The sequence below is a fragment of the Topomyia yanbarensis genome, chromosome 2 (genome assembly GCF_030247195.1).
Source record: "Topomyia yanbarensis strain Yona2022 chromosome 2, ASM3024719v1, whole genome shotgun sequence".
NCBI classification, from domain to species: domain Eukaryota; kingdom Metazoa; phylum Arthropoda; class Insecta; order Diptera; family Culicidae; genus Topomyia; species Topomyia yanbarensis.
The window spans coordinates 346,395,806-346,412,007 of NC_080671.1; the positions used below are offsets into that span (position 1 = coordinate 346,395,806).

The 16,202-nt window shown below is 36.5% G+C and overlaps 1 protein-coding gene across 3 annotated transcripts in view; it reads left to right on the forward strand.

The window, feature by feature from the left end:
* LOC131684161 (katanin p60 ATPase-containing subunit A-like 1) overlaps positions 1–16,202 on the forward strand; it is a 79,666-nt gene that overhangs the window by 49,954 nt on the left and 13,510 nt on the right. The window lies entirely within an intron of this gene.

The following is a 16,202-nucleotide window of genomic DNA, read 5'->3' on the forward strand; positions in this document are numbered from 1 at the left end:
ATATTAGTCACGCTTCAATATCCATGCTTGTGAAGTAGTTTAAAAAATCATATTTATGAACCCGTGAACTGGTTTATGATTCTTAGTATAGTAATCACGACTGACCATGCGTGCCCGTAAAATAGTTCACAAACTCATAAAATATTATTTTGTGAACTGGCTATTATATAGCCACAACTGACCATGCGTGCCCGTGAAATAATTCACAAAATCATGAAATGCCACGCATTCGTGAACTGGTTCATGATTCCTACTATAATAGTCACGACTTACCATTTGTGAAATATTTCACAAACTTATAAAATATTATTCATGCTTTCGTGAACTGGGTAAAAATTCCTAGAATAATAATCACGATTTATGATTCGTGCTCACAATGTCATGATTCCTAGCACACGTTTCACGTATCTTGCGTGCTTGTGATATTTAGAATATATAACTAATCATTTTTAATTTCCTGCAACTCTACAAATGGTCATGAAATTTACACTGAACTATTTCAAAAAATTTGGAATATTATTCTTGAAATCCTTTTTGTTTCATGCACTTTTTCATATAGTTATGATCAGCAGGTAGTGATCGATAATAAGTACGAGCAGCAGATATAAGAGAACTGTTAGGACCTCTAACATAATTAATTGTTTGATATGGTTTAGTGTGATGAAAATGCATTATAGAGCCACAAATCGTATTCGTGATACACGGTGTCTCTGGTAGAAAATATTTAAACAAAAAAATCAGTATCGCAAAAATACTCAATAATCGAAAGTTTAGATGCTCCTCTTTCATCTGAACATAACTTTGAAATGTTCTATCGGGAGGTCTAGAACATTTTTTTTTTTTTCAACATGATGATCACCTTTTTAGGAAATTTTTCAATGAGTATCTCAAAATAGATATCTCCCTTTTAGGAGGTTAAATCAGTGAACACACACTATCAGAGGAACGGAATTGTAACGTTAATAGAATGCTTCGAAAACACCATTTAGCCAATTTCGCGTTAGTATTTAGGGGTCTTGAAATTTGCAAAACAAATTGTTTCCTTCTATTTATTTTTTCTGAAATATATTTTTGCTCGGGGTTTCTTTGTAACTAATGTTACATTTAAAATTCTATCATTGTTCTATAGATTCTTGGAACAATTTTATATTGATTGGCTTTAGTTTTTAGTTTTCTTAAAAATTAAGTTTAAACAGGATCGGAAAACTCTCACTTTAAAAACACATAGGAGCAGTGGTCCATACTCTAGCAGAAAATTTTCTTTTCCGTAAAATCATTTCATGCTATCTCATTTGGAGGGGGCGAGAAATTAAATTGGAATCATCAGCATGTATTTAGATCAGCAAAGGATCTAAATACATCATATAAGAGGAAAATTTTTGTGAGGTATCAAAAAATAATATAATTTTGAGCAAAAAAAGGGTCAGAAAAGACTCCCGAGCAAAAAAATTTATTATGATGAAATATAAACAAAATGGTATTGTTTTTCGGATTTGAAGAAATTCTAACAAATTATTATAGCAAGTTCATAACCCTATGTTGGCCCAAAAACTTATCTGTTTAAATATTTTCACAACTTGATTGATGCAAATAATTGTAATGTTTTCTATATAGTAGCATATTGATTTTTTTACATTTTAACGACATTCAATTAGCTAAAGATTACCGGGTAGGGAAAGTTATGAAAATTAGAGCCATAGTACTCAAGTGAGAGCAAGAATGTGAAGTAAACAGATCGAAAAACTAGAAGTGGCAGGGTCATTAGAACAGGCTTAATATCGCACGGGCTTAATTTTTGTCTTCTGCTAATGAGAGTCGAGCTTAGGCAGCATTAGCAGAAGACAAAAATTAAACCCGTACAATATTAAGGCTGCTCTAATGACCCTGCCACTTCTAGTTTTCCGATCTGTTTACTTCACATCCTTGCTCTCACTTGAGTACTATGGCTCTAATTTTCATAACTTTCCCTACCCAGTAATCTCTAGCTAATTGAATGTCGTTAAAATGTAAAAAAGAAAATGTGACTAACACAGTCGAAATAAAAAAGGAAACAAGAAGCATTTTTAAGAAAAAATATAATAGTATTTTAGTGCTTTGATCGCAAATCCAAAAAGAAAGTATTCTAAATTTCATCCAATTTCGGAAGAATAATCCACAAAGACAGTTTCATCTCACTTACCATTGAAGTAGGAATCCGATATTAGGCCAATGTACTTATAACATATGTACTAACAAACACTGTAATCATTGAATTCGGTGCACATAAAAATGACTCCTCGATCAAAGGGATGCCGTTTGTAAAAAAAATGCTCTAAATTTAAGTTTTAAACAATATATGCACATAACTAATTGAACTCGAAGAACACAAATGAATCATTAACTAGGAATTCATTATCTGATACCAATTTTCATCATTTATTTTTAAATGATAGATTCATATTTAGACCTACAAACGAGTAATGAAGTGTCCATATGTTTATAAACATAGATATTTATTTTTCCATATTAAAAAAGTTCTAGACTCTTAGGAAAAATAGTTCAAAACTTGTCTTGTTTAAAAAAGAATCAAGTTTTCGTATAGTGTGTATATCAGTGATATTGATTTGTTTGTGACAATATTGTTCTGCCAGCGACAAAAAATATCACGAGTAAAAATATTATTCAAATTTTAAATTTGAATCAACGCGAAATTGGCTAAATGTCGGACATTGGTGTCTTCAGAGGTATGCATTAACGTAACAAGCCCCTTCTTCTAATACTGTATGTCTAAAGATTCATCCCCATAAAAGCGATATATCTTCTGAGAGCTTTTCATTGACCCCCCGATAGAACATTTCAAATTTAGTCTTAGATGAAAGAGGGGTATCTAAGCATTCAATTAGTGAATATTTTAGCGATACTGATTTTTTGTCTAAATATTATTCTACCAGAGACACTGTAGATATTGTTCCCAGGGCACAGGATTCTGCGAATCAGTTCCACTTTAATGATCCAGTTCATATAGTCAAGTTACTCCTAGTAAAAAATCAAATAGTGAACTTCTGATATGATGAACATGGAATGATATGCATTCCATGTGTTAAGGGGGGGGGGGGGGCGTCTGGTGTAATGGGCAAAAAACGACTTCTTTTCTATCCGCTTGTTAGTGTTCAACCTTTAAAATAGACTCCCGCAGACTCGGTGGGCACGCTGAACTTCTTTTGTTTTAAACAGCCATACATTTCTGGCGCGTATTTGCTGTAACACACACAAATTTCAATCTATTGGCAACAATTTTCAAAAAAAAACTGTCAGCGATGAAAATACAGTGTAAACAATACACTCTACACTACTCCTACCCAAATCTTCAAGAGAAAATACCCAATGGGTAACTTTCTACATCGTTTTTTCCGTGATGGAATTTGATATGGGACACCCTTTAATAGCGTTTTTTCTCGAAACAGCGTTTTTCAAATTGGCGAACACGATAACTCAAAATCAAATCAACGAATTGACTTGCTTTTTTATGGGAATGCACAATATGTGTAGCCTGTCGATGAACCATAGAAAACCGAATAAAAAAAATTATTCCTATTATTTTGAAGAAAAGTGATCGAATTATACAGCAAAATATGAGATTTTTCGGTTTTCATTAAGCCATTTTCCGAAACATTTCTATTTTCATTGGTTCATCGAGTAACCACAAGTCTAACCTTTACAAATCTTACTGAATTTCCTGTGTCAGACAATTTTATCAAGAGTTATCGTGTTCGCCGCGGCACTCCTTGACGTGGAAAAGGTTGGACGTATGCTCTTGGAACGCTCTGCGTGACTGAAAATATTGTTTTTGTGCACAATGAGCACTTTACACCAGACGCCCCCTTAATATTGATAGTAAGCTGAAATCATGAAATTGACTCATACTACTTCACCGGTCCCTTTGGGCTATTGTTGAAATATGAAACGTTTTCAGTGATACTTTTTAGAACTGTGAATTCTGTTTAATTTTAAACAAGTAGAGATGAACTAATGATATTGAAACTTATTAGACAACCCAAGGAATGTAATTGTTTCATCAAACCAAACAAATGCAAAGAAACCTGGCAGTGCCGGAAGCAAATACATTAACAAGGTGCAAAATATGTAGGTGTGCAAATTAGGGTGGTTACCCTATTATTCATACTTCCAGCAACATGGCCACGGTTTTCGTAAGTCATTCAGTTCACGAAATCGTGATCTATTTTTCATGAATTTTTTAACGGATTTTTTTCCGTGTGTCCTGCGACTCGAGCGATTGTTCAGTTTTCGCGCGTTGGAGTTTTCTCCGAAAGACATTCCGCATGCTCGTTCTTTCATGAAGTCACGTTCGTCGAAATGTACATTAGCGTTGACGGATTAAGGATCTTTCTAAAAGTGAGTAGCTTGAAACCTATGTTGGTGGATTCGCGCAAAACAATAATGAGAGCTACAATCAACTCATCTGGAAAATTAACCCAAAGCTTGTTCCTGGAAGTGTGTTACCAGTCAACGAAGGAAGAGTCCCTTATCCAAATTTGTCCTTATCCAAATTTCAATCCTCCGAAGATGATTTCAAATCGAGGTGGAGTCAGTTATAATGGGCTTAGTTTGTGTCACGTACTTTTTTAAATTATTTTTGTCAAAGTAGTTCACAAAATTTAATAAATATGACATAATCACACCCCTCCACTCACACCTCATTGCACCCCCCTCAGACCACCACCCCATCCATTATTCTTACCCCTCCCCTCCTCAACCCCATCATCTTTATACCACCGTTACATCAAAAGGTATCCCAAATTAAACTGGAGAGTTGTTCGTTCATGGGTTTTTCACCCTTCTCACACTCCCATGACGCGTGCAAAATTAGTTAGCAGAAAGACAACATTGAACTAATACTGATTAGGCTAATTAAGTATGATATTTTTTTGTTTCAAGTGTTTCACCGTCGAAACGTAGCTCATCAGGTTCGTGGTTGGCGAACCATTGTGTGTAGGCGCAGAGTGTACTAAGAATGTATTAAATATTTCCATAATTGAAACGAACATAACCAGCCATGGAATCATAGTTTGGAGAAATGAGAAAGGCACAATTGCACCACTAGATGGATTAAAACAGGTTTATTACCATAAAATCACTGTATCTATCCCTATACATATTTTTTTACATTCCGGAAATACTCATTTTGCTGAGGATATAAAGAATGTTTCTAAACCATCTTTTTTTGCAAAACGGCTTCTGACATCGATTTCCGTCATCTACTCGTTAATCCCACTCTGAAAAAACAGTCATTGTTATAGAGGTTATAGAGACCATCTAAACCGGAAGTCGCCACTTTGGATTGTAAAATGGCTTCAGACATCGAGTTCCGTCGTCTAGAGAATTTATCTCAACCAGAATCCGCCATTATGATTTTAAAAATGGCTTCCGGCATTGATTTCTTTCATGTACTCGTCAACCCCATTCCGAAAATATCCATAATTGCACTCCATAAATATTGTTGAGGTTATAGGAAATTTATGTAAGCCGGAAAACGCCATTTTGGTTTTCAAAATGGCTTCCGACATCAATTTCCGTCATCTACTCGATAACTGCATTCCGAAAATATTCACATTGTTGAGGTTATAGAAAATTTATTTAAACCGGAAGTCGCCATCTTGCATTCAAAAATAGCTACATACATTCATTTCCGTCAGGTACTCATCAGACCGATTCCAAAATTACTCAACTTTTATTAGTAATAGCTAGGAATATGTTAATTTGTATACAACTTCATACGATAGGGGAGACCGGGGCTGGTTGGCCGAGTTTTTTTTATGAAAAGGCTATTATGCGATCTTGGTGGGGTATTAGGTCGACTATGTACCGACGTAATTTCAGGTGTCTTGCTGCTGTCGTTTGTACAGGAGCACGTTTGTTCTTTTTGCGAAACTGGTAAGTAAATTTTTGATTTTGTAAAGTAATGTGTATAATGCGAATCAATTTACAACCGATTTGCAAAAACGTGGTAACCGCTGGAAAGGTTATTCAAAATCCAACAAAATGGTATAACGGTTTCCAGTGTAACCTTACTTTTGTTTTTTGCAAATCGTGATTATTCTAGAAAATGTGCATTGGGGTAGGTTGGCCGAATTTTGTGCGGGGTTGGCTGGCCGAGTTGTTAATATAACATGGAGTAATGTTCTCTTTGATATTCGTGAAATGCTAACCTTTTTCTGAGCGAAATTAGGTATTCTGCTAATAATGGTGATTATAAAGAAAAACATGCTTGAGAAATAAGTAATAAAAATAAATAAAAGTAATGCTTACTAAATCTGGCGAAACTAATTGCTTTAAGATGGTTATTGCATTACGCCTCCATAGTGGTGCATCGAGGAGACCGAGAGGGCTTATGGGTCTTTTTATGTTTTTTCACACTGCGCCAACCCATACTAACGCTCAACCACTAGCCTGTGCGCGTTGACGTGACCGGCTGGCGGGTCGACGTGCATTGACTTTTGCTGTGGGCTGTGTTTGATGGCATTATTCCACAGCTAAATGGCAGTATTGGTGGAGGGGCTCACAGTGGGGCCCATTGTGTGTCCATTTATCGGCCGACTTCGTCATCGTGCACAGGCTGATTAAATTAATTTAATAAATACATCAATAGAAATCTATTAGTTGTCGTTTTGTAGTAATTGTAGTTTTTAGCACTAGTGTACAATTTTTATGTGCTAGTCGTATGTCTATCTGTGTATGTGTTCGTCTGAGTATTTGTGACAGTTGGCTCAGGGAATGGATGCAGAACTGGCGTATGTGATAGAATAGTGGTAAATCTTTCCGGTATTCAATTTGCACATTCGATTCTATTCATTCGGGAAAGTTGGATTGGATAAATTAAGGTACAATTAATTTACCGACGCACGTGAATCATCCATTCCCGGTCAGCATAACATGATGAAAGTCTAACAGAATGCAATAGCAAATAAACAACATTTGCACGAGTTAAAGTAGTTTGATTTTATGTTACATGGGTTTTTAAATTCAACTTCATTAATCTGTTCTTTTATACATCTATTAGATTGCTTTCCATTACTCATGTATACCAAAATAGTATCGGTCCTTTTATTAGTATACTCTATACTATACTATACTCTATATATTCATATAGGAACAACCGTACAAACGCTCGTGTCCTTCGCGATAACACAAACCTGGTCAAAAACGCGACCATGAAATTGTAATTCTCTACACATACGGCCGCGATTTTGCCAACATTAGAACACCCCGGTAGTTAAGTAAACGTAACACCTATAAACTTACAAACGCAGTCTCAAACATTAACCCACCACTCGCGCGATCTTGAAACGGCCACGTCCGGATGTTCAATCGCGGTCCTAGCAGCCTAGACTAATGCCTCCAGTTGAACCAACCAAAAATGACGCTCTTGTTCACTAGACAGCACGTTCCATGGCGACATGACCTGGAACGCTAGTGATATGGGGAAACTGATTCTCTTCTACCATCTGTACCATACCCTAAAAATTAAGCATTAGATTAACGGTCCGCGCGCGATCATTAAAAAATCGAAATTACACACGCAAAGTCACATACACGTGACAAACACGTTAATATACAAATGCTTGAGCCCTTCGCGACCATCCACAGCACCTACACCCGCGATCTTGTAAACATGATAACATCCCGGTGATAAAGCTCCTATAAATTTTCAAACGTGGTCTCAAGCGTGAACCGAAAAACTCCCGCGGTCGCACGATCATGAATCGGTAACTTCCGGATGTTTCTATCCTTGATATCAGCAGACTAGGTCCATGCCTTCAATTTGATCAATTAAAAAAAGAAAGCTCCCATATCCACTGGACACCACGTTACATGGCGACATGACCGAGGACTCTAGTGATATGCGGTAACTTATTCCCTTCCAGAATATGAATGGTACACCGAAAACTAACTATCAGAATGAAGGTCCGCGTGACCATCCAAGAACGCACGGGTATATAGGTAATGCCACACGGTTACAAAATCCAGCCTTGTACACGCGAAGTCACATAAACGCGAGCACACGTGACAAACACGTTAACATACGAACGCTTAAGCCCTTCGCGATGAACAACGCACACCTACGTTCACGATCGCGCAAACTTAATAACACCCGGTAATAAGGAGCACGTTTTAGCACTTACGAAGTTTCAAACGCTGTCCCTACAGACGTCCGTTTTCGCGTGCTCATGAATCGGTCACGTCCGGAAACCATTACTCTCTGTCCTAATAGCTTAGGTCCATACATTCAGTAGGACCGACCAAAAAATAAAGCTCATATCCACTAGACAATACGTTCCATGGCGACATCACGGGGAACTCTAGTGATATGGAAGATCTCACTCTCTATCACATTCAAAATCACGGTCAGCTACAATTGGCCTAAAGCAGTGTTTTAGTGGGCGACATTGCCTGTCTCGTCTGCAAATTGTAGTATGTGATTCTGACGGGGGGCCCTTCCGAGAACCTAGCTCTACAGCTCCAGTAGTAGAAATTTTTTATTAGAACAACAATAAATTTTTGCTTTCAATAAAACCAGTTTTAATTTCAATAATTTCTCTATAATTTCAATAAAATATTTATTAAAAAATGGAGCAATCAATTTTTTGTTGTAACGTTGAATTCAATAAATAAATTTATTGTTTCCCGACCAATAATTTTATTTATTGAATTTTGAAAGTGTTTTATTTATTTTACCAAACTTTGGCCAATTTTTCACGCCGCATATGTTTGTTAATAACCTTTTCCCTGATATTTTATGAATGTAAAAATTCAGATATGTGCTCCAGGGTTGCATCTTCATGATAGCTCAAAATGTTTATCAAAAAGTCTAGCCAAAATGAATACAGAAATTCCGAAAGCAAAATTCGGCCAACCAGCCCCAGCGTGCCAAGCAGGTCTCTCCTACTGCACGTAGGGGAACATGGGGAAATATAATGTGCAAAGTTATTGTGCGTCTTCATGATTTTTTGCAGAATTTTTAATTTAATTTTTGAAAAGTTACAAAAGTTTTTCTGAGATCGTTTTTTTTTTTTTGATCAAGTCTCCTACTGCGGGGAGACTTGACCAAGGCGAGGGGAGACTTGACCAAGAGAATTTTGAAAAATCATAACAAAAAATAATGACATAAAACATACTGTGATTATTTTTTTCCATATTGTCGAGACCTTTAGGTAGCAGTAAAAATATAAAAGGGTTGCATTTGATAAATTTCGATTTTTTAATGCATTTCTTTTTATGGATTAACTGTACTAGCATTGCATGTTCACACACCACGAAATCAGTCCTATTATTGCTAACTTTGTTTACTAGTACTAAAATATAAAGACTTTTATTTGAGGTGGGATTTTTTATGTCGTGATTAACTTTAACAGTAGATACTAAAGCATAATAAATATCAGAAATTTCTTTCTTCAGTTAATTGCCACTTGGCCAAGTCTCCCCAAAAAATCTTGCTCAAGTCTCCCAACATTAGTTATTACGTTCAATGTCATTCAAATTCTAGTAATAACTATTCCAATGTTCCAATTTATGTAAAATCATTTCACTGCTCCACAAAGATTAAGATGGTATATAAGCACATTAATAGTAATTAGTAGTCGGGTAGATATGTCCATACAGAGCTTGATAAAAAATTACATCATTTAATGCAAATTTATTAATCACGTAATATTTGTTGTAAGGAAAGGATTTTCCATTCCAAACTTTTAAAATTACCTTAAGGGCTCGAAACAAGTATAAAAATATTTTTGAAAAAAATTTAAGAATCGAATAGAAGACGCCATAGCAAAAAATAGAATTTTGCGCTTGGTCAAGTCTCCCCATGTTCCCCTACTCAAACTTTTTTACGAACTAGATTCGTTATTTCGAATTTAGTTCGCAAAAAGATAAGTTACGTAAATGGTATATACGCGGAAAAGAGTTCGCAAATGGAGGTTTCAGTGCGTTATTTGACGATCAGTTTTAAGATCAAGATTTCAAAAGTCACCGTGATAGGTAAAATATAAAATAAAATATTTCAAATTATTACCCTTTTTCGTTCATTTGTGAAATTTGTGCAAATTTACTCCTTAAATGGAAAACATAAATGAATTGGTTTGTGAATGAGGGCAAACACCCAGCTTTAAAAAGTTCGATTTCGGTGTTTCAAATTCATCTCGTCAGTAGTTGGCACCAATTTGAGGCAAGTAAGCCGTTATATCTAAGCTAGCACCAGTCAATTTCAGGATCAGCCTGTTGTTTATAGCGAGGTTAATTCGGTTAAAAGTCCCATTAAAAAAAGAATTTAGAGAGTGTGTGATTTGACAGGGTTCGTCTGCAAGAGCTCATCAAACGAACTTTCATATGAGGCTGACAAAATCGGCGGCAGATAAAATTGGGGGCTAATAAAATCAGGTATTCACTGTATATGAAGAAATCCAAATGTTCTGTATAGTTAGTGATATTGATTTAGTGCGCACATTCACACAGAAGGTCAACTAATGAAAAGTCGAATTTGAATCCTATCTAATACTCTAATGGTAGCCATTTTCTTTCGAAACCTATCTGTTCGACGGTGAATGCTACCCCAATTGTAACCGGCTTGGCACGGTAGGTCCCAGTGTACATTATTCAGAGCGGTCGATGACACTTTTATGTTTGGTTTTACCTCCACCTTCAACTAACTACAAGTTTATAAATCGTCTTTCACCATGAATTGCAACGGCAACAACGGCGGCACGATGCCTTTCCCATAGGCAAATCATTTGCAATTTTACCATCATGAGAAGACTGTTTCGGCCTGCTTGATACGTTTCGACGAAAATGGAGCGAATTTGGTTGCTTATCAAAATTGCATTAGGTATGGCGGTTTGTTCGGAAGAAAACCTCCTGGGTACTTTCATTTTCTGTTTTCTATAGCCCATAAATCAATGCGGTTATGTTAGTTGAAAGCCTTTTCCCTATTACTTATTCAGTTATCTTGATCTATGCCCCATCCAATTTTCTCCGGATGACTTAGATTTCCACTATCAAAATTAATATTTAAGTCATAAAACTCACCTTTACAATTGAAAAGCTCATCACTCAAGCACCCACCGAGGAAGCCAATTCGTTCACTCAACCGAGACTCGAGTGATCACTGACTGACTTACTTCGCAACTCGGTTCGATTGGATTGGATAATTTTTCAGCACATTCATCCCGTTCGCAGATAAGTCCTCCTCTCGATCACGTCACATGCTTGTACGAAGCGATTCGACGGAGGGTGGTAATTACGAAAAATTTTCAAGTACGCCTCCTCCTCCTCTTTCTCCTTCGATCCGTCGGATGTACCCTGGAAAAAGCATTAACTCAAAACAAAAACCAGTTCTGTCTGCCGACTGGCTTATTTGCTGATCGAGTCAGTATGATGGATATATAGCGGGCAATCGGAACCGTTTGTCAACAGGTCTAGTGCGCAGAATGAATTGAACGTGTGATTTGGCTTGTGCGAGACCCGTCGTAAATCGGTTAACGCCTGGTTCGCACTAGCGGTACCTGCATACGCTATTGACCCCGCACATTCGCTGGTTGCCAGAGGTGGAGCGCGGCGAGCGCATGGTTTGGGTTCAGAGAAATTATAGCGCTTCGGTCGACGAGATGACTGGCATGGCATTTGTATGGGGTGCTGGTGCACGGTGGTGGCGCCAGGCGATCGAAAAAAAAGACCGGATCACGAATTACAGTTAAGTCAATCCGTGCAGCGCCTTTGACTTGTACTTGAACTGGGCTTTCCAGTCGGCTCGAGCTAAGGTTGAATCATGTTTCCATGGATAATTTGTTTGAAGCAAGCAAGTCTAAGCAATACCTGTGTGTGTAAAGAGAAAGATAAATATGCTTTCAGCTAGTTAGTCTACTCGATGGACAATAATATTTTTATTTTTGTTAAATCACACAGGTATTCTCGTATATATTTATATTTGATTGAAATGACCAATGGTGGTAATTTTCTAATAACAGTTAACCCAATAAAAGAAAGGATCAAGGTGGTTAAATGAATGGCCCTATTCAGTCCATTTCATAAAGCAATTTTAATTTGTCATTTAACCTACAAAATATAAGAGAAATAAAGAGTAATGACGCATTTGATGCCGTTGGATATAGCAGCTGAGGGATTCCACGATAAAACCGGCCGACCACAAAATATGACAATCGTCCATTCGAACGAAACTTTGAAGCTGAGTTCGGTTTATGAATCTCCTTGATTTTCGCTGACAATTGCAATGTTTTGATACAATAGTAATTTTTTAAAAGGGCGTAGACATTTCTACGTGCAACAATTTAAAAAAAAAAATGTTCGATTACTGTATTTTATACAGCAAAACTTTGTGAGAAAGAGTTACAGGGAATGAATATTTCTGTGCGAAAAAAATGTACGCTGAAAAAAATGTTGTCATTTTTCATAAAAAAACAAAAATTGGTGCAAAAATTACCATTTTTTTCTAATTTTTTTATATTTTGTTAACAAAAACCTAAAGAGAAAAGGAACATTTTAAATATTGTTGTATGATGGAGAACTTATCGGTAAAAAAGTTTTTCTAACAATAACTTTATACATGTTTTTAAATTCCATACTGATTGACATACAAAACTGTAATTTTATTACAGAATATAATTCTAAGAATCGATTAGAATCAAAATGCATTTAACAAAAATTTCCAAAATGCGATAGTTTTCGAGATATTTGGAATTTTGTTCAAACATAAACATAATTCGTGTGATTATGTTCTTTTTAAAAGTTATTCGTGTTACCCTATCATAAAATGTCAAAAATCATTTCATTTTAAAGACTTAAAAGAAACTTTTTCAGTGTATTTAGATCATGGAAAAGCTTTCAATAAAAAAGCTTTCCTACCAACAACTTTTGACATATTTTTATAATTCATACTATTTGCAGTCAAAAATACAGTTTTATTTTTGAATATGATTCTAAACGCTATTTTAAATCAAAATGCTCATAACAAAAAAATTCCAAAATGTGGTATTTCTCGAGATATTTTAAATTTTGTTTTAAAAACACAATTCTTTTGTTTTATTACGACCATTTTAGAAGTGATTCGCATTTCTCCATCAACAACAATTGACTTATTTGACGTATAGGACACCAACACAATTGCAATGTGTGTAGACAACATACATATAACGGTATGTTTTCAATTCGCCATCTGATTTAACCACATTTGGCAAAAATTCCACCCGATTTAACCTCAATCTCGCGCTAACACAACTACACATGGATTAGTCAATAGGTTTTTCAAAAGGTCCATCTGTAACTTTCTCTTTGACATAAAGACGAATGTCGGCTCAATTAAGGTCGATTTGAATATTTTTCTGATGTTTAAAAAATATCCAAATACAGGGACTGGCACTCGAAGTGTAACCACTTGAAAACACTTTAACTAACTTCTGTTTGGAAAATTATTTTTATTGGCTTTTTAAATTGCAGAATGTATGAAAACAATAAAAAATTCAGAAATAATACACCTTTGCTCGATATGACCACCTTTTACCTTGATAATATCCTTGAGATGGTTGAAAAACGAATCGCAAGCTGCCCGAATGTGACTTGTCGGTATTTTGCCCATTGTATTTTTTATTTCGGACCTAGCTCTCCACAATGACCCAGAGAAAATAATTCAGTGGATTCGAGTCGTAATGCAGTTCGGAACATTGGTTTTCAGCCATTCTGGTTCACGCGTGGTTTGTCAGACGGTACCGAGTCTGGTTGAAACGTCCATGGTTTGCAACCGAAATGTTTGTCTGCCCACGGCTTCAAAGCAACCTCCAGAACACTTTCCCGATAATATGTAGTATTTGCTTTGACGCCAGGCTTAATGAAAACGATTCGAGAGCGCCCAAATCATTATTTGTGGTGGGTGCTGCCTCCTGGTGACCAAACGATGACTCAAATTCTCATATGAACGGTGGGTCAAGTAAACTCTACGGTTTTGAGAATACATACCAATTGCTCAATTTGAAAAAAAAATCGACAGAAAGCACGATGTTCGCATCAAATTTCGCTTTCGTCCACTTTTGCCAAAATGCTTTTGTACGCTTGAAAACAATACTCCGAACAGCTGCGCGAACGGTCTGAAGTTACAGGGTTTGGCACTTTGAGTGCCAAGCCCTGTATTACAACCGACCTCTGGATGGTCTACTTCCGGACTCAGATAAACTAATTAAAATGATCGATATATCGCGTGATTGAACTGAGCAACACTCGGCCATGTACGAAGAAGTATCTTGTCTACGTACCTGCCCGAGAAGTAGAGATTGCTGGTGTAGTCTCCGACACGGGCCTTAATTGCAAAGTATGGAGTTGGCTCCTGCGAGAACCCTTTGCTCAAGTCAAAGTAAGTTCTGGTTTGCAGGAAATTGCATCCAGCACAACTTAGGCATAGGATGGTGATATTTATGAAAGATCGTAGACTTCAACGAGTTTTTTAGTATTTCTTGTCAGAGAGCACCCGAAAATTAGCAAATTTCGTGGAACAATGAAAGTTACGTAATTTCAAAGGTATCTAACCTTGATTCATGAGGATGGATGGAGGTCGTGACTTCATTCGGGTGATATTTCGTGAGGTATCCGGCGGGTTGAAATTTCACGAAGTATTTCAGCCAAGAATTGATCCTCTGAGTTCCAGATCCCATGTCGAAGGAGGCGATTGAAAACAGGAATCCTCGATTCGAAGTGATTCCCCATACCGAGGACTGAATGGCTGGCATGATTAAAATATGCCTGTCGTGCACGGAGTGTCGTGGGTATTGTCCTTGCTGTGTTAAGCGAATCTCTTACACAGTGGAGGTTTCTTTCTTCGCAAATCGTAGGATTCAATTGATGGTCATACCACTAATGCTCATTTCGGGATTCGCTATAAGCGATTATAAGCCAAAGTGTATAATATAGTATCTAAACATAAAGCATAAACAAACAGTAACTATGAATCTATTCTGACTTTTGCAGAAAGGAAAAGCTTCCATAGGTTCATGAACCGTATTTTCATGAAGGAAACTTCTATGTTGGAAAATTACTTAACCCGGTCTTCTTATTTTACAACAAAATGTCACATCAAATCCACGTCGAATGCCTCGTGCATGTAAACTTGTGAATAGTGCTATCGACGCATATCTTCTATCAGACCTCACAACTCGTGATAATTATCCTGTAACTGTCAAAATCACTGTTGATAACATAAGAAAGAAATCTGTCTGAAATTGTTCGGCATAGTCGCCGCATAATGAATGATCTGATGATTTCATAAGGGTTATATCATGCTGTGGCAGAAATGGGTTTCCACTCATAATTAGCAGTGATGCAAATACCCACCACATATATTGAGGCAGCTAAGATATCAATTTGATAGGTACCGAATTGATGGACTATTTAAGCAGTATAAATTTTCATATACTTAATGTAGGAAATCACCCAACATTTGCACGATCTGTCAGAGAAGAGGTGTAAAACGTAACTCTCTGCTTTGACAGTATTACGCATGAGTTGGTAAACTGGCTCGTCCCCAACGAGCTCGAACCTTCGTTATCTGATCATAAGTACATCGTCTTTGATCATTTAAACGTCTAGATGTAGCAACCTCTTGCAGTTCTACTGTGTGATAATTAATTTTTTTTTTTTTCAATAAGTGGTAGAAAAAATTGGATTTAATTGTTCGGAATTTGCTAGATTGTAAATTTCTCCTTTTTTATTAAACCGTTGATGGGTGAAGATCCTTTTCTGATCTTCAGGGAATCGAAACTCATTTCATAAAACATCAATTGTGAATACAGCGCAAATTCGTTAGTTGGGTCACGACAGCCAACCAATAAGCCCCTTAAAATCGATGACTTTCGAACGTTAATCAGTTTTTGACTTTCAGGTTTGACATAAGAGTGTCTTTTGGTCGGGGTATGCCCCAACTAGCGAACACCCAACTAACGAAAATTACTATAACTTTGCGAATTTTCAACCGATTTGAAAAATATCAAATGATTTTAAAAGTTGAAAGAATGGTCTAGAAACCGTATAAAATGGAATTTCGAAATTTTTGAAAAAGTGCAATTATTTGGAAGAGTGAAAGTTTAAAAACCCGGTTTTGGAAAATACTACTAAATGGGGTGGAAATTGAAATGAAAAAAATATTTCTGATCAGT